General features: G+C 42.9%; 1 protein-coding gene across 1 annotated transcript in view; it reads right to left on the minus strand.

Annotated features, from left to right (window-relative positions):
- TMCC3 (transmembrane and coiled-coil domain family 3) overlaps window positions 1-27,607 on the minus strand; it is a 288,129-nt gene that overhangs the window by 224,237 nt on the left and 36,285 nt on the right. The window contains exon 2 of the mRNA XM_042947377.1: window positions 24,329-24,405. The gene's annotated coding sequence lies outside the window, so the exon portion shown is untranslated. The remainder of the gene's footprint in view (window positions 1-24,328; window positions 24,406-27,607) is intronic.

Below are 27,607 nucleotides of genomic sequence, written 5' to 3' on the forward strand. Positions count from 1 at the left end.
TGATTTCTTGTGTATTTGTGCGTGTGTATAAAGTATCCCAAGGAATCAAGAGAATGTACATACATTTTACGTGCATTTTACATAAAAATAGAATAATGAAACACCCACATACCCACCCCATAATTTACAAAAATGAGTGATATCAGTATATTTGAAGCCCTTTGTGTCTTTCTAGAATTCCTGGGCCCTTCCTCCCTCCCCCACGACCCCCTCCCTGCATAGGTAAACATCAATCTGAATTCTGAGTTAATCATTCTGCTTTCTTTATAGCTTCATCACATATATATGTATTTGTAAGCAATAAATCATGTAATTTTGCTTTATTAAGCTTCACGTAAGTGAAATTACATAGAAGGTATTCTTCTGCAACTTGCTTTTTCATTGAATATTCATTTTTTTAGTTTTACGTGTTTATACACATAATTATACTTCATTCATTTTCACTGCTATTATAATATAGCAATATAATCTGTTGTAGGAATATGTCACTCTTTACTCACCCATTCTCCTGTTTTTGGATATTGCCTTGTTAACCTCAAGATAGACAGGCTCACACAGATCCTAAATATTTAGCATAACCATACAATTTACTCTCTAAACTGAGCCACACTTGAGAGTGAAGGGGAATGCTATTAATAATTATACCAAGGGGTGCCTGGGTGGCTCAGCTGGTTAAGCATCTGACTCTGGATTTCAGCTCAGGTCATGAGGTCACTGTGGGACTGAGCCCTGCGTTGGGCTCTGCACTGAAGGCACAGAGCCTACTTGGGATTCTCTGTCTCCCTCTCTCTCTGCCCCTCCCCCACTTGTGCTTTCTTTCTCTCTCTCAAAATAAATAAAAAATTACAAAATATATACAAAGACAGCAGGCATAAACAAGATTGCATGTCACACCATAAATACTGAATATTTTCTCAGGATTTCTTTTTTTTTTTTTTTTTTAATTTTTTCAATGTTTATTCATTTTTGAGACAGTTGAGAGAGCGAGAACACAAGCCACGAGCAGAGGAAGGGCAGAGAGGGAGACACAGAATCAGAAGCAGGCTCCGGGCTCTTAGCTGTCAGCACAGAGCCCGACACAGGGCTCAAACCCACAAACCATGAGATCATGACCTGAGCTGAAGTCGGACACTCAACTGACTGAGCCACCCAGGCGCCCCGATTTTCTCAGGATTTCTTAAGCATTCTCCTAAAGTGAAGACTGAGGCATTTAAGTCCAAGCCTGCTTCACTGTGGTTAGTTCACACTTCAGAAGTTGTTAGATTCTGCATTTGGTATATAACCCTGAAGGAAAGTCCTAACAATTATTCTTTCTATCCTGGGAAGAAGAAAAGCAAATTCTTTAGGAGGTAGATGGGAAAAATGCACAGCTTCCCAGCCTCTGCTATCTCAGGTATTCAGTTTATCATCATGATTTGAAGAAAATTCCAACTACAATGATAACAGCAAAAATAAAATTTTACTTTTTTAATGTTTATTCATTTTTGAGAGAGAGAGAGAGAGAGAGAGAGAGAGAGCACGCAAGTGCGAGCACATGAGCGGGGGAGGGGTAGAGAGAGTGGAGGACAGAGGATCTGAAGCAGGCTCTGCCCTGACAACAGTGAGCCCAATGCGGGGCTTGAACTCATGAACCATAAGATCATGACCTGAGCCAAAGTTAGATACTCAACCAACTGAGCCACCCAGGTGCCCCAAAGACAGAATTGTAAAGGCCTTAAAATCCAAGTCCTTGTTCTGAGCCAGGACAGGAATAAGGGCCTAGTACCTACTGCCTCACTTAATCTTGACTACAACCCTGTGTGGCAGATGTGGAAAATGAAGCTCAGAGAGGTAGAGGAACCTGTCTAAGGTCACACTGCACAAAAGGGATAGATATCAAACGCCGTCTCTAAGTAGGTAACCATACAATTTATTACACACCCATTTTGTATAATAAATGACATGTTGGGGAGTGAAAAGGGGGTGTTGTTACAGCAACGGCACCAGGAAGACAGGTGTAAACCGGGACTGTCCAAGGCACACGAGGACATGCGATCACTCCAGTTCTAGCTTTCCAAGGCGCTGTTGTAACCTTCCAGGTTTAGACACAAGTGACTGGGGGGCTGGTCAGATTTTGGATCCAAATTTCTGCTGTTCACATTCCTTCTGGGTGGAGATGCACCTCCCCTGAAGGATATTTATAGTCCCTTACCCCTTCCTCTTCAGGACAGCTGCAAGACCTGGGAAGCATCCCAGTAGCATCCTTGCATCCAGCACAGCAGGTTGGAGAGGATCATAGTATGCATCCCCGAGATTCATAATTAGATTAGAGCAACACTCCTCCCCCCAAAGCATCTGAACAAGCATCGCCTGTTCAGGGCTGCCAGCAGCAGAATTAATGTCCCATTCACTGGAGCAGTCACAGCTCTGAGAGGCCGAGACCACATTCTCTGACTGGGGGATCTGCAGCCCCCTCCTTCAGCAGGTCCCTTGAGACCCCCAGCCTCACTCCTATCTGCCCACATGTATGCTCACACTCTGTCTCCCCCTACCCTCTCTCTCTCACACACATACACACACACGATAGTTTTTTTTTTTTTTAAAGAAACGTTTTGTCATTCATCAAGAAACACCACTGAAGATATGTTCACTTTTCTGTATGTTTCTTGTAAGATTTTATTTTTAAGTAATCTCTACACTCAACGTGGGGCTTGAACTCCCAACCCCGAGATCAAGAGTCACACATTCCACTGAATGAGCCAGACAGGTGTCCCTTTATATATGTTATACTTGAAGATAAAAGGTTTACTTTCTAAAAGTCTAAAACTAAAAAAAACAAAACAAAACAAAACCCTAAAACTAAAGCCTCTTTTAGTCAAGTACTCTGTTACCTGTACCAAAATTATTTTCACTGTTAAACTGTGTGACCTTGGACCTTGGGCAAGTCCCTTAATTTCCGTGTGTCTATTTATCTGTAATATCACCTAATGTTGTAGAGTGGACATAAGAAGCACTGGATACAAATCCACGAAACATGCTTAGCGAGTGCTTGGCTCACAAGTAAGCCCTGAAAAAATGTTAGCTGTCTGACTTAGTGGTATTCCACCCTGGGACTTCTATCTCTATCATCTTCTCTGGGCAGGGCAAGGGCGAGGGCATACTGAAATGGACAAATTCATCTAACCCTACTGGGGGGCAAAGGAAAGGAATGGGTGAACCCCTTCTGGAGGACAATCTGGCCATATGTACCAAGACCCCAAAAATGTGCGTACCCAGTAATCACGCTCTAGGAATCTATCCTAAGGAGATGAGGCATGCAAACAAGATTCATGTCCGGCATCGCCGTTACTTATGTGCACTTGCATGTTATATATAAAAGTCAATATGTGGAAACAGTTTTTATACCAGGAAATCGTTAAAGAACTTCGAGTGACATGGGAAAGTTGAACATAAAAGCAAGAGGACAGGGCGCCTGTCTAACTCAGTGGGAAGAGCATGTAACTCTTGATCTCAGGGGATGTGTGTTCAAGCCCCATGTTGGAGACAGAGCTCACTAAAAACAAAATAAACTTTAAAAGCAAGAGGCCTATCCATACCCATTAAAAAACAGTAATATGCATAAAAAAGATTAGAAGAAATTAAACCAAAATTTAAGCTAATTAGGAGGATAGTGCTACAGTAATCTACATTTTTTCCTTATACTTTTCTGTATTTTTAATATTCTGTAAGTTTATATTACCATTTATAACCAGAAATATAAATGTTAAACAAAGAATTTGTGTCCTCCCAAGGCCTCTGAGGTTATGGCCAACTGCAAACGATCATATCTGACGAAGGACACTACACAATGGAAGATGCCTGAAGGAAGGTGACTGACAGTCTGGCAAAAGGCTTGAACAACAAGCCACAGAAGAATGGCAGAAGGAACGGGATGTGCACCCTGAGGAAGCTGTCATGTGGAAGAAGGATTACACTCACTCCACTAGGCTCCAGGGGGTCGAACCAAGACTATGGGCCAAAGGTGTGAGAAGGGGAGCACGAAGATTCAGCTCACGAAGCACACACACTGTGTGATCATGCTATCAACCTCAGGCTTCCTTCCTGCCCACCAGTAAGGAGCTCCGCCAGAGGTGGCCAGTGGATTCTTTTGTGAGCATGTGGGCAACAACACAACACCGTCCTGAGTCCGTCCTCTACCAGCCTCCCAGACCAGTGCACTGTGTGCACAACCAACTACATGAGTCAGGATCCCTGAAATTCATACAATGAACATGAGCCTGGGCTTAAGTACCTGGCTCTCCTTTTAATCTCTCTCCCATGCCCTGTAAGCAAGTGTCCTCAGATTTTACACGTATTGGGCCATTTCTCTCCATTTTTTCTGCCTGACCATCTTAGCCCAAGCTGCCATCACCTCTCTCTTCCATGGACCACTAAAAATGGCTTCCTAACTAGTTTCTCTTCTCTTTCCACCTGTGCCTCCAGTCCATTTGCTACACAGAAGCTCGAATGGTTTTCTTAGGCTAAAGTAAAAAAATGATTCACACGACCACAAGACTCACACTGGAGACTCCAGACTTTAACAGGGCCCTTTCTCACTTCCCCCCGCACTCCAACCAAATTGGCCACCTTTTAGGTTCCTCTTTTGCACTCAACTCTTTCCACATGCCAAACTACTCCATCCCCAACTGTCTTGACCCCTCTGGAACTCAAACTTCAGGTATCATTCCCTAGTTTAAATCTCACAATGGCATCTCAATGCCCTAAGGATCCTTCACGTGGCTTATAGGATTTCTGTGAGCTAGCCACAACTAACCAGTCAGCACCTATAGCCTCCAGGCTCTCAATGAAAGAGAATGCCTCTGAGTCCTTCAAATGCACCAGCATTCCCTTGTCCCTTGGTTTTTATGCATGTTGCTTCTTATGCCTGGAAAAATCTTGTGGCTAATTCCTATCACCTTTAGGGTTCAGCCTAAATGTTACTTCCTCAGGAAGCTGTCCCTTAGCTCCAGATACTGGCTTAAGTGTCTCTGTGTGTGTGCCTACACCACCTGTAATTATTCCATCATATCATTTATTATACACCACTGTAATTTTATTTCCTGCTATTTGGTAAACTATATGCTGGCAGAGATGGCATCTGTATTGCTCAGAACTGTTGAGTTAATGACTTCATTAAATACACGACTTTCCCTCCATGAATGAGCAAGTTAAGGTAAAAAAAAAAAAAATAGGAAAATAACAGATCTCAATAGGAAATATTCTAATAAGTGGTATTGTCTTCCTAGAATAATGAAGCAAATCTGATTTCACTCAATTACCTTGTCCTAAACAAAGGTTCATGGGTTGTCACTTTTATTTTCACTACTTGGCACAGTAATTATTTTCCACCAGCATCTGAATGCCCTGGGGCAATCTTCAGTATGCACACAAAAGAATCAATAGGTACTAAACAGACTAAAAAGATGTATAACACTGAATTCATAAAATGGCAGGATATACAAGGAAAGTAAATCAGGAAAACACTGCTAGACATAGGAGTAATAAGCAAAAAATAAATCTTCCATAGTCTGCTTCCCTAAAGCCATAAATAGCTCCTATGAATTCAATAAAATTATTCATGCATAAGACCTTCAGAATCCCAAACCCTGGTCTGGGTCCTGGCATGGATTCAGGGTCAAAGTTACAACAAACAGGGCCACTGCCCTGTGTGCCTGTACCTGATGACCTTATGGAGCCATCATAACTAACTCTGGATTGCCTACCTCCAAACCTCTTTGTATTTGAGAAAAATACACTTCCATCTCATTTCAGAGTGGACAGTTTTGTGAGAAACATTGTCCTTTCCACTTATCCCAAGTCAGTCTATTTCAATGCACTGGTCCTAGCTCTCTACTCTGGAGCAAGGCATCCCAGTTTGCCCCCCTTTACACCTCAGCCCTACAAGTGTCTAGAAACGCCGTGGGATCCACCCTCACGGAGGAAAACCTCAGTGTCCATGTAACCTTGGGCAAGTTGCCTAAGTGTTCTGTGCCTCATTCTTCACCTACAAGGTAAAGGAAGACTCCTTCCTTTTCTCTCTCTTTTCTCAGAAATATTGCTCACAGGTGGGGCGCCTAGGTGGCTCAGTCAATTAAGCATCTGACTCTTAATCTCAGCTCAGGTCTTGATCTCAGGGTCATGAGTTCAAGCCCCACACTGGGCATGAAGCCTACTTAAAAAAATATACATATATACGTGTGTGTGTGTGTGTGTGTGTGTGTGTGTGTGTGTGTGTGTGTACAGAGAGAAGAGCAAAAGTTCTTGAGTCAGATGGAGGTTCAAATCACTGCATGGCTATGTGATCTTGGGCAAGCACTTAACCTCCACGAGCCAGTTCTCTCATCTTTAAAATGCCTTGCTTCGCAGGGCACTGTAAGGATCGGATGAGATAGTGAACGTGAAGCACTTACCATAGAGGCTGATATTCGTAGGCCCAGGAGCTCTCACCACAAAACAGCAGCTATTATCATCTCCTTTTCCTCCGTGTAGTACTGTCAGCTATGGCAACAGCAGCTAACAATTACTAAGCACTCGTCTCGGGCACTGCCTAAGCATATTTGACAAACATAAGTCATTTAATTCCCACATCCAGGCAAACACTAATATAATCTCCATTCTACAGATGAGGAAACTGAGGCATGAGATGCCAACTACCTTGCCGAGGTCACACAGCTTAGAGAGGCGAGTCCAGTCAATGTGACTCCAGAGCCCCTGCTGTTACTGCCAGAATACGCCACACTGCTGGCTATCTATAGGCACTGTCATGTCTCCCCATGCAATGTGAGAGGTTCCTCAGGGCATGGCCTCCACCGTCTACTTCTCAGTGTCCTCCATAGCAGCCACCAGGGAATCTTACCCACCACAAGCCCTTCGAGTCCCTGTGGTAACAGATTAGCAGACAAGTGACAACAGAATCAATTAACCAGTTTCCAAAACACCTACATTGTCAGATGACCTCGCGGTAGACCATTTGTCTCCTGAACCAAGATGGGCCTAAAGTGAGGCACCAAAGGGTCTGTGCCACAGGAATGGAAGATCCCTCCACCCAGAGCACAGCTCTTGGACATTAAGAATGAGATCCCTAAAGCCTTGACAAACTCTGAAAACAATTCTGACCAGTGTTTATATGCTTCTAGAGTCTGAACTGTCTGAGTTTAAGGCCTCTGTCTTTCGTTTAAATTAAAATACCTGCCAGAGAGAATGAAATGCGCCCCAGAGTTTCCCCCTTGGCACTGATGGACCACGGAACTATTCATGCTGTTATTATCAGGGACATTTCTGAGTATATCACCATGCAAATAAGGGGCTAGGGAATGCAGGTGATAGGACACAAACCTCATCAATACAGAATCTATTAATTTGGAACATTATCATTCATAGTTCTGAATTTTATTTTAAATTATCTATAAAGAAAAATGACATGAATAACTGAATAAACACAATCAATTCATCCATTCTATTAATACTTATGTGAATCTATCACGGGCCAGCACTAGAGTAATAGTCATAGATGTTATTCCGTATAATTCTCTTTAAAAGAGAACTCTTTAGTGCAGAAAGTTATGTCTACAATTCAAAATAAGTTTTAAGTCCAGAAAATTAAATTGTGGTATATTCACACAATGGAATGCTATGGTAACATATTCATAAGAAACTGCTGAACAGAAAAAGCAAGAGGTGGAACTCTCTTTAAGTACCCCATTTGTACTAAAAAAAAAAAAAAAAGATGATGAAGAAGATACATACACAAGTGAATATGCAGTGATATGATTGGGAAGGCTAGTCAAGAACATCCAACGGTCTGAGATGAAAAAGGAATTTTTGTTGTTGTTGTACTACTGTAATGTGGAGTTTACCATTTTCACGTTGTTTTCATAATATTAAAGTTTACTAAAAGAGGCTAGCATGAGTTATTATTTATTGGCTCATGCTGAGCACAGCATCTGGCACATAATTGGAATTTTAGTATTTAGTGCACAAATGTAAATAAATGATGCTATTCATTACCATTTAACACATTTACATTTTCTATTCACTATATCAGGTTCCCACTCTAGTCGTGCAAGTGAAAACACACTGGAGTGAGTCCAAGTCCCTGTATGTGTTTAAAGAAATACAATTGCAGTGAATCTGAAAAATATTCTGTAACTCACACTTTTCCTTTATGCTCCCAGCCCTATTCTCTCTCGAGCTCTGCTCTACACTCTACACACACACACACACACACACACACTCTCTCTCTCTCTCTCTCTCTCTCTCTCTCTCTCAGGAAAACAGTTCACTGACAAAAGAAAAAGAATTAAGAAATGCTTTGCTGCTGTTACTAAAAATTCAGGTTGGTCAGTAATGTTTTTTTAACCAGATGCTGATTTGAGGAAGGCAAATCTATAAATATGCATTACCACTTAATTGGCCCTACCAATTAATTTTTCATGTATCTTTCGAAAAGCGTTGGTACAGATTCCTTTGGAAAAAATCTGCACCATTCCTAACAGTAAGCACACAGACGTTCTGAGCACTGAGAGGAACTCTTAATGCACCCTGCAGGCCTATCAACAGCACTACACTCCGGGTTAAGAAGTTCTTAAGGTACCCGGACAGGACCAGGCTCTCCTGCTGCAGCAGTGACAGCAAGCTGGGAAAATGAAAACTGACAGTGCTTGTTTTTTTCAGTGATGATAAAGGTAGAACAAATTATGTATCTGCTGTGAGTGTGCATTAGGTTGTTTTTTTTTGTTGGACTTCCTCTCCCAGTAACAGCAACTAGGGGGGAAAAAAGACATCTGGTAACTTCTTTAGGGAAAATCATAACAGATTTGTGGGTGTAACTCTACTCAATCTGTTTTGTAAATAAACCCCAGGCAATGGCATCAATGAAAAATCTTTTAAAAGATAATTTTAATAAGAGCAACGTCCTGGAAACTAAAGTTTTGATATCCCAGTAACTGTAAGAACCATCCTGTATGGAACTCATTACGTACTGGCACAGTGCAAAGCACTGGGTAGGCAAGTGAAAGTTTAATTCTCACAACTCCATGAGGTGTCACTACTATCCCCATTTTGTCGATGAAGAAACTGAGGCACACTGAGATGAACTTATCTGCCCAAACTCACACAGCTAGTGAGCAAAAGAACTGGAATTCAAGCCCAGTTTGGAAGAACCCCAGGGCATTCTGGAGCATAACATTCCAACAAGCTCAACAAGCCTATCAGAGAGAGAACAGTAAGAATTAGAGGGACAAGGAAGGAGCTCTCTTTATGCACTGAGAGAGCAAAAGGCAAGCTGAACCCTGCAAACCACCCCACCCCCTAAAGTGGAATATATATAACATTCCTCAGGTACTAAGAACAAAGGCAGGGGAAAAACAAAATATTCAGCTGATAAAGATCACAGTCATGTAGGACATGAAACTCCACAACTGTCTGTAACTGTCTTACTGATCTACAAGAAAACACAATCTCAATAACAGTCAGACCTCCAGGAACCTATAGACTTGGTTTCCTGGAGCCCTATCATCACCTTCACCTCCACAGGACAGAAAACCCTGTGAAAAATCAGTCACTCCTCATAATCACAAGGCAGTTCTTTCTGCCCACGGGTCCTGTCCCAGTGCTATAATCAAAACACCTTTTTGCACTGTAAAACGTCTCAAGAATTCTTTTTTGACTGTTGGTCTTGACGATTCCACATTACTATGACTTCGGCACTTAAGCACAGCAGGCCAGGTATGGCAGGCAGAACAGCAGGCCTGGCACTCGGAAGCCTGGGGTCGTCTGGCTCTACAATGAGCAGACCTGCTTGCACCACTTAGCCTGTCCAAGCCTTGTTCTCTTCAGCTGTAAGACAAGGCAGCTGGGCTGGAATACACTTCAGCTCTAAAACTGCACATCAAGTATAAACACAAGTATATAGAAATGATCTGGCCGCAATGGTAGAGAAGAAAGTTGAACTGTACAGAGCATACAATTGAGCACATCATGTCAACTTTGCGAGAAAAACCCTGGCAGATGGCATCCATCAGCAGTCAGCCTCCAATATAATTGCAACAATGACCTCCAGTGGCCACTGCTAAATCCAGCTGTCAATTTTTGGTCATCTCTGACTGATCAGCGGCATCTGATAGAGCACACTACTCTTTGAAACCTTTTCTTCACCCGACTTCTAAGAAACTAGCCTCTCCTCAATTTTCCCCTACATCACTGGCTGTTCCTTCAAGTCTTCTCTGCTACTCGATACTCACAGTTCCAGCCTGTGCAGGGCCCCAGGGTCTAGTCCCAGACCTCTTTGCTCTAACATTCTTGCAATCCACATGCTGATGACTCGCATGTATCTATCTCCATCCTGCAACTCCTGGCTCTTACATTCAGCTGCCTACTCAGCACCTCTGCTAGGATGTCTAACCGGCTGTGTCCCCAGATGAGCTCCTACATTTCCCGAGTAAAGGGTCACTGCAGGAAATGAACACTTCACTCTTTTGGGAGCTCAGACTAGGGGACCTTAAACCCGAAGTCTTTACAATAGTTTGCCGGTCCTTCTTGGACATATCCCTGCTCACTCCCCAGTTATCTCTCAGATCTCTTCTCCAGTTACTCTTCTCCACCCCCAGCCACTCTAGCCAGCCAAGCTTATGCTCTTACCATACTTGCTACTTAGAACACTCCCCTCCCCACCCACCCCCCCCCAGCCCCGTGGAGTCCCACCAGCTCATTTCCTCGCCTTCTCAGGAATTTGTTCAAACATCACCTTTCAGTGAGGACTTTCTATTTTAAATTGCAACCTGCCAGGGGCACCTGGTGGCTCAGTTGGTTAAGCATCCAACTTTGGCTCAGGTCATGATCTCACGGTTGGTGGATTCGAGCCTAGTGTCAGGCTCTGTGCTGACAGCTCAGAGCCTGGAGCCTGCTTCAGATTCTGTGTCTCCCTCTCTCTCTGCCCCTCCCCTGCTCATGCTCTGTCTCTGCCTCTCAAAAATAATAAATAAACGCTAAAAAAAATTTTAGTTGCAATGTGCCCTTAGGGCACTCTTTTTGCCTTTCTTGTTTTATATTTTTTTAATATTTTTTCTTAAGTTAGTTAACATACACTATAGTTTTGGCTTCAGTGGAATCCAGTGATTCTTCACTCACATATAACACCCAGTGTTCATCCCAACAAGTGCCCTCCGTAATGCCCATCACCCATTTTCCCCACCCCCATCGACCTCAGTTTGTTCTCTGTACTTAAGAGTCTCTGATGGTTTGTCTCCCTCTGTTTTTATCTTATTTTTTTTCTTCGTAAACGTCTACCATGTGATAAATACTATATTCCTGTATTCCATTACTGCCTATATTCTCTAACTACCACATAAGATCCAAGAAGGGGGAAGGGTCCGTCTTGTTCACCGATTATCTCCAATACCTAGAAGAGTACACACAACGTAGTAGGCATCCCTTCTGGAAAAAAATGCTTCAAACTACTATCTCCACGCATAGTTTGTGAAGGGTAGCAGAATATGCCACCCCAAAATATGCTACTTTAGAAGAAGGATTATTTTTGAGCTGAAGACAACTGAGAAGAAGCAGACACAGAAAAACTCTCTGCTTTCCCCCTATTTGCCTAAAAAGAGGACCTGAATTTGTCAAGGTGCCCCGATCCCCTCTTTACCAGGAGGAATGGAAGTTAATCGCCAGAGGCACTAGACCCTCAGCAGCTCAGAGAAGGCACCAGAGGAATCTGTATTAACAACCTTACTAAAACTAACCCTTCTCTACCATCAGTTTCCCCGTAGATTTGCCTTCCCACAACTCGCCACAGTAGAAGCTCAAAGACCTTTTGTCTAGCTGCTTCTCTAAACACGTACTGTTCTTTGGTAAGATGGTACATAACCCCAAGTTCTAAGTGCCTCTTTCAGTTACTCATCTGCAGGGCTCCCATATGTATGCATAATGCTCAGGGTTAACATACTCGTTTTTCTCTTGTTCGTCTGTCTTTTGTCAGTCTGACATGCAGGGCCCCAGCTGGAGATCCTATGAGGGAAGGAGGAAAGTTTCCCACACCCTTACATTTGGGTACATCAGAGAACACACCGAGAAACAGAGGAAAATGATGAAAGCCTGTCCTGTCCCAGACGCTAGTTTCTTTTCCTCTCCTCTAAAAATAGTGACCACTTTGGGTTCAAGGAGAAGTGTATACTGTGGTGTCCCAATTAGACTTCACAGTCCCAAATAATAAAGAAGTATAGTATCTTTAAAATAATGTTTTAAAAGTATCTAAAGTAGGATCAGTATGTTATCACACACCGATCGACTTTTAACATGTGTATGACATCATACACACATCTTTTCAAGTAAAGTTGGGGAACTTGGATTCCTACAGCAATCCTGAAACTGTCTTTACGTATCAATAGCCTATAATGCTATATAACTGTAGCAGATTATAGTGTCTGATTTTTCTTTCGTTTTTGTTTTGTTTTGGTTTTTCAAATTTGAAATCTGTCTTTCACACATCAGGGTTCTGTACTGGCAAATGATGGTCACCAAGTAAGCGGTCAAAGTTCAAACACACCATGAAAGAGCCTGGGCCTAAGTCCCAGGTCCACAACTAGACCAGGTCTTACTATCTAGAAGAACTCTGCCGACACACTGGGCTTTTCTGACCTTTGGCTTGCTCACCTGTGGAATGGAGGCGTTAGACCCCTAGTACGATTTCCATGAGGATGAATGAAATGCTCCACATCACACACTCAGGCAAGTGCTTGGCAAACAGGAAGCACTCAACACATAACAATTTGTCATCTTCAGACTTCACCTGCAGACTCTGGCTCTCAAAGACCTTGTAGGCCCCAAACTGAAGTCCTACCCATTGCAGTAAAATATTCCCTTCTTCAGTTTATGCCTAATGAAAATGCATCCCTTTTACAGTAAAGATAAACAAATCAAATCACCTTAAGTGCCCTAATAAGATATATGAATGCAGATCTTAAAGATAAAATCCTTGAGGGTTAAGAACTGGCCAATGGGTAAATGAACCAGTTCTTCCCAAATAACAAAGAGGAACTATGACAATATCTTTAAAATAATGCTTTAAAAGTATCCGAATTAGGATCAGTGTGTTGTTTTCATATGCAGAAGGAAGTAGAGAACAGAAGAAAAGAGGAATCGTAAGAAGGTATTTGCAAATGACATATCCAATAAGGAGTTAATATCCAAAATATAGAAAGAACTTATGCAACTCAACATCCAAAAAACAAATAACTCGATTAAAAAGTGGGCATAAGACCCAAATAGACATTTCTCCAGAGAAAATATACAGATGGCCAACAGACACATAAAAGAAGCTCAACACCACTCATCATAAGGGAAATGCAAATCAAAACTACAGTGAGGTATTACCTGACACCTGTCAGAACGGCTAAAATCAAAAACACAAGAAATAACGAGGGTTGACAAGGATGTGGAGAAAAAGGAGCCTTCCGTGCACTGCTGGTACGAACACAAATTGACGCGCGGTGGAAAACAGTATGGAGGTGCCTCATAAAGTTAAAAACAGAATTACCATACGATCCGATAATTCCACCTTTGGGTATTTACCCAAAGAGATGAAAACATGAATTCAAAAAGATACATGTACCCCTCCGTTTAATGCAGCATTATTTACAATAGCCAAGATATGGAAACAGCCCACGTGTCCATCCACAGGTGAATGGATAAAGAAGATATGGCACACATTTACAATGGAATATTACTTAGTCAGAAAAAAGAATGAGATCTTGCCATTTGTAACAACATGGATGGAGCTAGAGAATATAATGCTTAGTGAAATAAGTCAGAGAAAAAAAAATACCACATGATTTCACTTAGAGTGGAATCCGAGAAACAAAACAAAGAAAAAAGAGACAAACAGACTCAAATACAGAGAACTGGTGGTTTCCAAAGGGGTGGTAGGTGGGGGTAGGGGTGAAATAAAGGGGATGAAGAAAACACTTATCTTGATGAGCACTGAATAATGTATGGAATTGTTAAATCATTATATTGTACGCCTGAACCTAACACACTGTGTGTTAATTATGCTTCAATTAAAAAAGAAGAAGAGGAAGAAGGAAGAGGAAGAGGAAGAGGAGGAGGAGGAGAAAAAGAAAAGACACTATGTAGAAAAAGTGTGAATTTGAAAGGATTACTTCAGCATTCAGGCCAGTGTCAACCTTATTCCCTTTTTAAGTAGGGTTATCGTAGAGATAAATCAGGAGGAAGCTATATATTCCACAATACCAATTTACTAATTGGTACACCTGAAACTAACGTAACATTGTGTGTCAACTACACTCAAAACAAAACAAAATAGCCCACCAACTACAATAAATAGCACCCACATAGCTTGCATCTACCATGTGCCATGCACTGTTCCAAGTGCTTCATGTGTCCTGTCCCATTTCACATCCTCACAACATCCTCTGAGTGGGTAGGAAACTAGGGCACAGAGAGCAACATGCACAATGTCCAACAGCTGGCAAGTGGCAGAGTCAGGACTCCAACCCAGGCAGTGCAGTTCTAGGGTCTGTGCTCAGAGCCACTCTGGTACACTATCCCTGATTCATGTTCCCTGATTTCAGAGAGGGACGGGTCTTTTGCTCCTAACCCTATGTGATTCTGAAAGAGGTAAATTTGCCCCCTACCCTACTCTCAGCCACAAGTATAGTCATATATTGTGACTCAGAGTAACCAGGCAGAGTCTACCTCTGAGATTTATTCTGCTGAAGCTAGGAGAAAAAAACTATCCTTCTCCTCTCTTGGACTGAGAGCTGCAAGGTTATGACCCCAATGCGGTGAGGTCCCTTGTACCCCACTACGTGGAGGCACAAGGAAATGCTTAGAGCATGGGACCAGCCATAGACAGGGACCAAAATGGAGATGGATAGATAGAAAGAGGGGTGGGGTAGGCTATGTGAGTCCCTGGATCTGGCTGTATCTGAGGCACACTACTTCCTGCTTTTCTAAGTTCTGGTAGGCACAGGGGAATAATAACCAATAAGACACCATCTTTATTCTTGAGGAGCTCACAGTCTAAGGTAGGAGAGCACATATGAAAACAAATAATTACACTACAGGGAGCTAGCTGGTTAATATAATTCCTGCCATGGGACTTTTGCACTTGCTATTTCCTCTCCTGGAAACAGTATACTCCAAGATCCATAAACTGGTATATGAAGTTCCTAAGGCTGTTGTCAAAAAATATCACAAACTGGGTGGCTTCAACAACAGAAATTTATTGTCTCAGATTTCTGAAGGCTCAAAGTCCAAGGTCACAGTGTCTCTTTGAGGGCTATGAGAGAGAATCTGTTCCATCCTGCCCTCCTACCTTCCAGTTGTTTGCTGGCAATCTTTGGAATCCATTGGCTTATAGATCTCTGCCATCATCATCACGTGGCATCATCCCTGTCTACTGTCTGTCTCTAGATTTCTTTTTTAAATTTTTTTAAAGTTTATTTGAGAGACAGCAAACATGAGTGGGGGAGGGGCAGAGAGAGAGAGAATCAGAAGCAGGCCTCACGCTGTCAACATAGAGCCCAACACAGGGCTCAAACTCACCAACTGTGAGATCATGACCTGAGCCAAAATCAAGAGTCGGACACCTAACCAACTGTGCCACTCAGGTGCCCCAATATCTCCTTTTTAATAAGGGTACCACTCACATTGGATTAGAGGCCTATCCTACTCCAGTATGACCTCATCTTGACTAGTTTCATCTGCCACTACCCTATCCCCAAATAAAGTCACATCCTCAGGTACTGGGGGCTAGAACTTCAACATGATTTTCTTACGGGACATAATTCAAACCATAACATCTGGCCTCTTCTTACCATTCAAGTCTCAATCCAAGTATTATCTCCACAGACAGGCTGTTCCTGATCTCCAAATTGAAAGTGGCTCTCCCCCAGGAACCAGTCACTCTACCTAACTGCCCTATTTGATTTTCTTCATATACTTAGCACTACCAGAAATTACTTGTTCATTTGGTTTTGGTTTGTCTCTCCACACTAGAATGTAAACCCTATGAAATCAAGGATTTTGTCTTGTCCATTTATCCAGCGCCTAGAGCAGTGCCTAACACATGGGGGTGGTTCATTCAATACCCGTTGAATAAATGAATACATGTACCAATAAATATCACTTGTCCATTCATAAACATAATGCCAGAGAGTGCACGACTATGAATGAAAATAAAGCAAGGTAAGAGGACAAAGACGTGCCACTTTGAATGGGGTGGCAGGGAAGGCTTCAGAGACACAACAATGAAGCAAACCAGAGATGGTTTCAAAGACAGTGAGGATGACTGTGAGTTGACAGCGTGACTGGAGTGAGTTCCAGGCATGACTAAGATATGAGGAAGAGTGGGGACAGCGAGGAGAGGAGGCGTGCCATAAAGGAAGCCGCGAGTAAAGGTGCCTGCATTTACTACCCTGTCTGGACCTTCGGCTTACAAAGCACTTTGATATTCCTGGCCACATAAAGTGCTCCCTTATTCGTGATGTTGTCACAAGAGTCCTGAACCCCTCCCTCTCTGTCCCCTGGCATTTTGTTCTTGCTTCTGCTACAGCATTTCCAGCACTTTTGCGCAATTGTTAAGTTTTCTATCTTACGTGCCTCTTGGCCCCCTCCAGTGAGCTCCTTGAGGGCAGGGACCCCAGAAGTTACTCAGCAGACGTGGAAGGAAGGGAACTTTTGGCTGGCACTCCTCCTCCCTGTGGACGCTCCTTCTGCCATACAGACCAAGTTTTTCCCATTTAAAAACAAGGCTTTGGGGAGTGACCTCATGCAAAATGGCACAGCAGGAAGCTCTAAGAGTCGTCCCTCCACCAACATGGAAGGAGGTGACTAGAACCAACTACCTGGGAACCCTGGAGCCTGACGGACGCGTATGACAAGTGGGGCACAGGCTGCTGACCTTTTCTAGGCGAGCAGGGTGGGTGAACCAGCCACTGCCGCCACTCCTCAGCCCTGCGCAGCTGTGGGGAGGGAAGGGCAGCCCACGGTGCCAGAACGGCTGGCTGGTGCGGGGTGGACGGTGAGGACCTCGCCTCCTAACAATCTGGGGTTGTGCATTTTGGTTGGAAAGCCTGTGTCGTCACTGCTGCTACCACAGGATATGTGACAGGAGATAAACTGTCATGTTGCTACCCAGAGAGCCAAAATGTTTAGCCATGGGATTTATACATTATTAACTCATTTTTTCCCAACAAATACTGAGTAGCTTTAATGTGCCAAGCACTGGAAATACAGGAATAAACAAAACGGACAAAAATCGGAATTTACATTCTAATAGGGAAAGTGATGGTTCGCTGAAGCGTGAGGGAGGGTGGAGGCAGGAAGGGGTGTATCGTTCTTATCTTGAGTCACTCCAGGCCCCTCTGATTTGGGACCATATTATCGTATCACATTTTACTCATGCCAGGTCTCCTGGCCTAAACGTAAAGACCATGCAAGTTAATTCCTTAGGTCTCTAGTTGCTTCTCACCCCGACACCCAGGCCAGAGACCCAGAAACCAAACGTGACTCGCAGTCTCTTGGTCAGGTCCGGAAACAATCACATAATTTCTCCAACAATAAAGATGATATTTTGTTTCTTTGTTTAATTAGAGCTGTGTACCTATATATTTTTTTTTCTCAAAAAAAAAAAAGATCTCCATCTTCCCAGGATGATTTAACTGGATTCCTGCCTGAGGCAGAAGCTAAAACCACTGTCCTCCAAAAGCCGACTTCCTGATGTGAGCCTTGGTTCAGACAAGTCATTCAAGCTCTCTGAGGGTCGGTTTCCTAGTCTGTTAAGTGGGACAGTAAAGCGTCACCTCATAGGGCTGTGTAGATGCTTCGATAAGGCAAGGATGTGAAAATGCTTAGAGCAACACCTGGCACATACGAAGAACTCAATATACGTTACTGGAAAAAAAAAAAAAGAAAGAAAAAGGAAAAGCTTCCCAACATCCTTCCAGCCCATCATTTTACTGAGCGAGCATCACTATCTGTCAAGTCACACAACCCAACAAAAGAATATTTCATTATTACAGCACACTAAGCAGCAAGGCAGATTTGGGGAGTGGGGGTCAGGGGAAGCAGGTTCCAGGTGATAGTGAGCGTCTGGGGTGGCTGCTAGATTTGGCTTCTCCAACAGCCCGGGGCCCTGCTTACCAACTTGAAATGTACCTTTGCGCAGAATCTCCCAGGGAGACTCTTGCCTCCTCCCCTTCTCTCCTCCTGTTTTCCTTTAAAGCTGATTCAACCAAGGGAAGCAAGGCCTCATTTTTCATAAGAGCATTCTCCCCACACCTTGACTTTCTTCTCTTCATTTGCATTAGGAACAGTACATCTGACCCTTTATTAAGGCAATGCTGGTGGCTCCTTTCTCAGCGTGTGATTCCCTCTCCCTGATAGTCCCTCTCCCCAGCAGCCAGAAGCCTGAGTTCAAGAGTAGCATGAAGCTATGACCTGAGGCTGACTGCTTTGGGAGGAATCAAGCAAGGGCTGCAGAGCAACTCAAAAGTCATCTGATGGACCCATTATGCTAGGAGAAAGAAGTCAGAAAAAGACCAAGTGTGTTCTCACTTACACGTAGAATCTAAAAAAAGCCAAAGTCATAGGAAAAGAGAGTAGAACGGTGACTGCCAGAGAGTGGGGAATTGGGGAGAGGTTGATCAAAGGGCACACACTTCTAGCTGTAAGATGTGTAAGTTCTGGGGATCTAAGGTACAGCACAGTGACTGTGTCTAACACTAATGGATTATATGCTTGACAGTTGCTGAGAGTAGATTTTTTTTTTAAGGTTTATTCATTTTTCTGAGACAGAAAAAGTGTGAGTGGGGGAGGGGCAGAGAGAGAGGGAGACATAGAATGCGAAGCAGGCTCCAGACTCCGAGCTGTCAGCACAGAGCCTGACACCGGGCTCAAACTCACAGGCTGCAAGATCATGACCTGAGCTGAAGTGGGACACTTAACTGACTGAGCCACCCAGGGGCCCCAAGTAAATTTTTTTAATGTTGATTTATTTTTGAGAGAGAGCACGAGAGGGGGAGTGGCAGAGAGAGAGAGAAATAGAGAATCTGAAGCAGGCTCCAGGCTCTGAGATGTCAGCAACAGAGCCAGATGTGGGGTTCAAACTCACAAACTAGGAGATCAAGATCTGAGCCGAAGTCAGATGCTTAACCAACTGAGCCACCCAGGTGCCCCAAGAGTAGATCTTAAATGTTATCACCACACACGCAAAAAAGTAACTGTGTAAGGGGATCAAGGTGCTAACTAACCTTATTTTGGTAGTTATTTTACAATACATACACTTATCAAATCATTACACTGTGCACCTTAAATTTACATGTATATCAATATCTCAATAAAGCTGGGGAGAAAAAAATCATCCAAGACATGTGGCATCTCCCCAGCTTCTTGTCCCACTGCAGCCTACAGACCTTTTCGGTTAGACTTTTTTTTTTTTTTTATAAATAAAATGCAAGGGGCGCCTGGGTGGCTCAGTCGGTTGGGCGGCCGACTTTGGCTCAGGTCATGATCTCGCGGTCCGTGAGTTTGAGCCCCGTGTCGGGCCCTGTGCTGACAGCTCAGAGCCTGGAGCCTGCTTCAGATTCTGTGTCTCCCTCTCTCTGACCCTCCCCCATTCATGCTCTGTCTCTCTCTGTCTCAAAAATAAATAAACGTTAATAAATAAAATAAAATGAAATAAAATGAAATAAAACGCAAGAAACCACCTTCCCTGTCATGGCCTAAGAAATGACAACTGTTGGGAGGATTACACCTCCTCCCCAAGTGATAACATCTCTATGAGAACAGGGTTGGGGGGCTCAGTCATTAAACACAGAAACTGGCCCGAGAACAGGCTGTTGAAAAACACACGTTAAGTAAATTCCATTTTTACAGCATCGGCTGACATCTAAAAATTCCAAATTAGAAGCTATAAAATGTATGACAGGTATCTTCAGAACAAATTAACTGTGGGGTGCCTGGGTGGTTCAGTCAGCTAAGCATAGGACTCTTGATTTCGGCTCAGGTCATGATTGTACGGTTCATAATTCAAGCCCCGCATCAGGCTCCACAGACAGTGTGGAGCTTGCTTGGGCTTCTCTCCCTCCCTCCCTCTCTCTCTACCCTTCCCCCCTTCACGTGCACATATGAGTACTCTCCCTCTCCCAAAATAAATAAATAAACTTTAAAAAAAAAAGAACGTATTCACTGCAAAATCAATTATGTGCCACACACCACTTGGGATTTTATGAAAATTAGCACGATCTCAAAATTGAAGAAAATGTACTATACAGTATGCTTTGTTATTTTCATTGGTATGAATACAGACCCAACACTTAATTCTCGCCTTCACTATTATAAAGTGCCTACAGTATTTTCCCATTTTAAAGTGAGGAAAATAACAGCTACCTCACTGCATTTTTGTGAAGATTAAATGAGTTACCATATTTATATCCTCAGAACAGGGCCTGTCAGATGGTGACTACTTATGAAACGTTAGCTATTATTGTTGCTGTTGTTATCAGGCACTAGCCTGGCTGACACTATTAGACCAAGTTAAATAGAAGTTCATTTACTTAATCTGCTCAAAAAAGTATTAATAGAAGCAAGACACACATATAATCCATGGTCCTGACAACAAAATTTGTCCTCAGAGCTTCAGATGTCTTCTAAAAGCCATTACCAGATCCTCATCACAGAGGAATTGCCTATAAGTTGCTTATTTCTTAGAATGTGATTGTACCTTGAAGCAGAAACATAGATTTAATAGACCCGAAATGTACGCCAGAGAGAAATGAATTAGCAACTTCACTAAAAGGCTCCTTTAAAAAAGGAAAAAAAAAAAAAAAAAGACAGCAATTTTTACCTTCTCTTCATGCCAGATGATGTTCCTGATTCCATAAGATTTGGGGCACCTTTATCTGATAAGGGCCCAAGAGTTTATGAGAGCTTCAAACGACCACGCTCTGGGTTAAAAATAATCAGTGAGAAACAAAAACTGAGAAACAAGTGAGAACGAAAAGCAGAAGTATGCTCAAGACTGCTCCATTTGCACTCTCCCACAGTGGGTGTTTTCCTGTCTATCAGATACCATCCTCCAGCCCAGCAGTTCCCTAATGGGTGACCTACAGGCCACAAAACCACAGGATGCCGGGCCACATAAGGGTTTTAGGGTCTGGTGAGCTTCTCCTCCTGGAAAGCTACAGTGCCTACGGAAACCACAGACCCCCTTTTCCAAGGAACATTACTAGAATCCAGGTTTTGGAAATGCTGAAACAGCCTAAAATTAATCACTTCATTCCATTGAGGAATGACTGTGGGCTCATTCACCTGGCCAGGCAAAGCCAACACTCACTTAAAAGCAGATGGAGAAGAATGTTAACCCCATCCATACACACGGCCCCTCATTCGTTGCATGATTTCACATTTTGGATCAAGTCAAAAAGAAACTATCCTCAGGATTGATCTGGGAAGGTATAAATTATAGGAATGGTTTACGAGAAGCCATTCTCATAAAAGAAGTGATTTTAGAAGATGTGTAGAATAATGGGGCTCAGTCGGTTAAGCATCCGTCTTCGGCTCAGGTCATGATCTCACGGTTCATCGGTTCAAGCCCCACATCAGGCTCTGTGCTGACAGCTCAGAGACTGGGGCCTGCTTTGGATTCTGTGTCTCCTCTCTCTGCCCCTCTCCCACTCACGCTCTGCCACTCTCTCTCAAAAATAAATAAACATTAAAAATTATTTTTTTAAAAAGATTTGTAGATTAAGAGAAAGGAAGAAGATGTAAGAGCAAACCTGTCAACAAAATGAATTTAATTCTCCTGTTTTTTGTGGGTTTTTTTGTTTATTTATTTCAACAGAGCAGGGAAGGGGCAGAGAGGGAGGGAGGGAGGGAGGGAGGGAAAGAGAGGGATAAAGAGAATCCCAAGCAGGCTCCACACAGCACAGAGCTCACCAAGGGGCTTGATTTCATGAACTGTGAGATCATAACCTAAGCCGAACCCAAGAGTCAAACACTTAACTGACTGAGCCACCCAGGTGCCCCTCTCCTACTGTTAATTTTTAAGTCAAAGAGAAGACTGCACGTGCATGGCAACCTGATCAGAATATGTCCAAAGTCATCAGGAAGAAATCTACTGATGTTAGTTTAGTGGGGTGACAAACGGAGAGGAATATTCAGGATTCTTTGTCAAACTTTGTCTGGAAAAAAATTCCAGAATCCGAAACATCTGTTTATATTATAGGGTTCCCTTTTTTTTTTCTAGCACCCGATACATCACAGAAAATTAGGGATTTGGGGAAACATCTTGCCACCCCTCAGGCCACAGTGGTATTCACCCAACCATAACTGCCCAAAATGGCTCCACTTGTACCCTTCCTAATGACCAAATGTACGAAGGCACAGCATCAGCAGAGGGGAAGCTGAAATTCCTGAAATAATAAGAACACAGAATAAAGCCATCTTGGGTTATGTAGTTGTTTCCCAGAATTCAAAACCACTCAGAATCTTAAGCATGGGTCCCCTAAGTGGGGCAGGAGAGGAGCTGGGAAGGGGCTGCTTAGCTGAGGTTATAGAAAAGCTTTATTCCACAGGCTCTGCAGTTGAACAGAAAGTCATATAAAAGTGCCCATTTTGTTCCAGCACTGTCCAACTGAACCTTCAGTGACAATGAAAATGTTCTGTACAAACAGCGTTTAACATGGTAGCCACGAGCCACATGTGGCTATCCAGCACTTGAAATGTAACCAGTTCAACTGAGGAACTAAATTTTTTTATTTTAATTCATTTTAGCTTAAATAATCACATGTAGCCTGTGGCTTCTGTATTTGGTAGTGCAACTAGCTCATACATTTAATATTCCAACAACATGAATTCCACAAAAATGGAGATGGTTGGGGACCAAGAAAGGTTCTCCGGAAGTCCTGGGAAACGGACTATTTGCCTTATCAAAGAAGTAGGGAAGAATCAAGTCTATTATCTCATGAATCTCTAAGTATACTAGATTTAAGACAAGCATCACTCCCATCTTACTAAATGGGGAAACTGAGATAGAGATTCAACTAATTGATATAAACAGGAACTGCTATTTGTGGAATCTCTACATGTATGCAGGTTTTTACATGCAATCGTTTACAACCATCTTCCAAGGCAAACATTACTGCCTCTCTTCTCCTGGTGTGGTGACTGAAGTTCACTAAGGTTAAATGCTTAGGAAAAGCCACACAGCAAGTGAAGCTGAGATTTGAACTCAGAACTATTTTTAAAGCCCAAACAAAATACAGCAAAAATCAATTCTCCCTTCCATATTTAGTCAACAAGTATTTTTTGAGCCTCTGTTATATGCACAACAGCATGCTAAGTGCTTGGGAGGGGGGAATACAAAGATGAGGAAAGAAAACCATTGATATCACTGAACCTCATAGTTGTGTGGGCTTGCTATTCTTCTCTAACAAGGGCCATGAATTATTCAATTACTCACAGCTAGCTCCTCTTGTATATTACAGCAATCAACTGGTCTGGAATAAAAAATAAGCTAATATTTTTAGCACTTCAAAAACACGCAGAACTAAAAGCACATGTGACGAGAGAAAAAAACAGATAAAATAGACTTCATCAGAATTAAAAACTTTGGGGCACCAAAGGACACCAGCAACGAAATGAAAAGATAATCCAGAGAATGAGAGGAAATACCGGCCAATCACGTATCTGACAAGGGACTCGTATCCACACTGTGTTTTTTAAAAAACTCTTACAACATAATAATAAAAAGACAAATAACCTGCACACATTTTTGGGTGTCCAGCTCTTTTTGGTCTAGGAGTGGAATACCAGATCACACAGTAACTCTATGTTTGGTATTTTGAGGAAGTGCCAAACTGTTAGCAAAGTGACTGCACCATTCAACAACCACAACAGCAAGGTATGAGGGCTCAAACTTCCGTGCAACCTCACCAACACTTGCAGTTGCCTGTCTTTTTCATCTTAGCCATTCCTGATGGTAGGAAATAATATCTCAGTATGGTTTCATACGCATTTTCCTAACAACCAGTGATGCTGAACATCACTTCTTGTGTTTACTGACCATTTACTTATCTTCTTTGGAGAAATGCCTGCTTAAATCCCATGCCCCTTTAATCATATTCATTACATAAGTCCTATTCAGTTCAAAGAAACATAATGGAGAGGAAAAACACATTTTTTCTTCTATTTATCAATACAATTTCTTCAGGTATCTCAAAATGTGAAGCTATAAATGCCCAGATTCTCTTATAATGTGCCAGGTTGAAGGTGGGGACTGTGGGCTCACCTGAGTCTAAAGCCCAGTTCTCCTGCTTCTAGGTGACCTGGAGCAAGTGACTTAATCTGAGCCTCAGTTTCTCGTTCCTGCAAAACACAATTCACACACACACCTCAGAGATGTCTAAATCAGCAGGCTATCTAGCACGTGGTGAGTACTCAACAAATGCCAATGTTACTGTTTTATCAACAACATGGCATCATTACTGTTGTTATAACCCCAGTTCCCACAGGAGGCCTGAAAATGTGACTGACACATATGTTTTCCGTGTACATTTAGTGCTTCATTACTGCTCTACTCAATTTAATTCAGACTCCCAATGCCCAAACATAAACAGGGCTCACTGTCACCACCACTTGTTATCCCAGGGACTTAGACTTTGAAATAAGGCCCCCAAATATTTCACTGGATAGAACAAAGACTGCCCTATCCCCTGGCAAAAGCAACAGGGGATATTTCCCAAGTCAACAATAGAAAAAAAATTTTTTTTAATTTTTTTAAAATGTTTATTTATTTTTGAGAGAGACAGAGACAGAATGCGAGTGGTTTAGGGGCAGAGAGAGAGGGAGACACAGAATCCGGCAGGCTCCAGGCTCAGAGCTGTCAGCACAGAGCCCGATGTGGGGCTCGAACCCACCAGCTATGAGATCATGACCTGAGCTGAAGTCGGACACCTAACCGACTGAGCCACCCAGGTGCCCCAGAAAAAAAAATTGTTTTTAATAGGTATGCTTTTGTTGTTTCTAGGAGAACTGAATGAAGAAGAAAATGTCCGCATCTCCTCAGAGATGGCTGGCAAACAGGGGGAAAGAACACTAGAAAATGAAGCTGCCAGGGGGAGCTGGCAGAGGAACATGAGTACCACCAGTCTCTGTACCAGAGGATCACCAACACCCACGGAGCAAAGTAAGGGGCTGTGATATAGCTGGAAGCCAACCAAGTTCAGGAACCCCCCTTTTTTTTTTCTTTAAGTCTACATGAAAAAGGAAGAGAAACTGCACAGGAGTGAACTCTCTCCTCTGTAGGACAAACATCCGGTTCTCCTTTCCCTTTTGCCGAGCAAGGGTGGTGGAACAGGAGCCTGGAGAAGTATCTGCGGTTCCAAGCGGACCACACCTCCTTACCAACGTCAGGGAAAGTGCAGCAGTGACCTCAGGCTTGCCCAGGCCACCCCACCAGCCCAGCCACACACACTGCCTGCCGAAGAGCCCAAATCTTCCAATAGCTCCTTCTAGCCACACATCTCCAAAAACATCTGGGAAGAGACAGCAACACTGTGCACTAGTGAGGAGCACGTGTGCTTTGGTCTCCACACTTGTTGGTTAGGCACAAGAGCCCCAAATCTCAAAATATTAAAAGGAAGTATGTCATGGGATTTGCCTATCACAAGAACCTCTTTTAGCACCCACGAAAACCTCACAGTCTCTGTGGGGACTTCTCCTGGTCACTATCTACCTCCTCCTCAGTAAAATAGGGAGAAGTTAAACAACTTCCTCACAGGAATGTCTGCTGGGGCCAAATGTAAGTGCTCCTGAGATCTGAGTGGATAATAATGTTCTTGTCCTTCCGGGTCTGTCCCTGAATGCTGCCTCTGTTTTGCGTTTTTCCACAATAAAGGCATAGAACTTGAGAGCTGAGAAGGCCCACAGGAGCTGAGAAAGCTGAAATAACTTACCACAGGTCACAGAGAATGGAAGGGGCCGAGACAACACTTAACAATCAGCTTTATCCATAAAAACTGGAAAGTACATTGTTCAGATTATAATCCACTTTCTCCTTTAAGAGTATGTCCCTGACCCGGAACTTAAGTGCTCACAAGGGAAATGTCAAGGGAATTAGGAATATGGATTCTGAACCAATAACAAGGTTCAAATTCAGTTCTGTCCCTTCCAAAAGTGTGTGGCTTCAAGCAAGTTCCTAAACCTTGCTTTCCTGATCCATCACAAGGGGCTAATAAAGGCACCAACCCTGTAGACGACTCTGAGAATGAATGTATCAATATAATTTCCAGAATAGTGTCTGATGTAAATACTAGATAACTCATCATCATCATCATCATCCTAAAACAGAGGGGAAATGAGAGTGAAAACATTGGGGATTACATGAGAAAAGACAGAAAGTGTGTGGTCACTAAGTAGGTAGAGCACCACTTAACTTAAAAAATGTAAACATACACCAAAAGTCATCTTAACCGTGGCTAGTGGAACAGTGAAACAAGAACAGGTTATAAAACGTTAGGTACAATACGACTCCAATGATGTTAAATAATCATATCTGCACACATACGTATTCTCCAAAAAGAAAGTGAAAACAACAAATGACATGTTAGCAACAACTATCTGGGCAGTGGGACATGGATGGCCCTTACTGTCTTCTCTATTTCCAAAGTCTTACGCAGCAGATGTGTATTACTTCGGAAGTCAAAATAAATGTATGTTTTAAAGATTATTTTTATTTTTTAATTTTTTTAAAAGTTTATATGTTTTAGTAATCTGTATATCCCATGTGGGGCTTGAACTCACAACCCTGAGATCAAGAGTCGCACTTTCTACTGACTAAGCCAGCCAGGCACCAGTAAAGATTATTTTTAAAGAAGAAACTTGATAACAAGCCAGGTCTCAAATGGCTGAAGGGCTATTATAAGCAGATGCAATGGGATAGGTGGAATCCCTTAGAAGCAGTGTTTGGGAGGGGAGACCTCAAACCACTATGCAAATATGGAAGGTGATGCTGGAAAGTAGCTGGTCGGGAGGGGCAGGAACGAATTTTAAACAGAAAAGGAGAGTCATGATTTCCTCAGTCCCTCATTTACATGAGAGAGATTATGAAGACCTAGAAAAAAGGCCAAAAGAGAATCCTGGAGAAAGCTTATCAGCAACCCACTTGCTTTCCCTGGCTAACACAGAACAGTCACCAAAATAAAAAGCAAAGATCAAAATGGCTGGAAAAAAAGGAACTGTGGGTCCCCACTGGGAGCAAGGCTGGGATACACCATCTGGGTTTGGTGCTCTGAGCCACTCTCCAAGTCTGAAATCATCGCCTGATCCCAGGAAAGACCAAGAATTTCCTTCTTTTCAGCATCCAGATGGAGGAAAGAGACCTGCCAACCCCAGGCTACTGACAGACACAAACCAGGGCCCAGAAAGAACTCACCGTGGGGTCTAAGAAGGCTGAGGTAACTGTGGCATCTTTCTCTGGAAATCTCCCTGGCTTGTCTTCAGTCCCCAATTCTAGTGTGGGTTTTCGACTTACCTCTTTTGCAGAGACTCCTCGTAGCTCATATGAAGG

This window comes from Panthera leo, chromosome B4 (genome assembly GCF_018350215.1).
Source record: "Panthera leo isolate Ple1 chromosome B4, P.leo_Ple1_pat1.1, whole genome shotgun sequence".
Lineage (NCBI taxonomy): Eukaryota > Metazoa > Chordata > Mammalia > Carnivora > Felidae > Panthera > Panthera leo.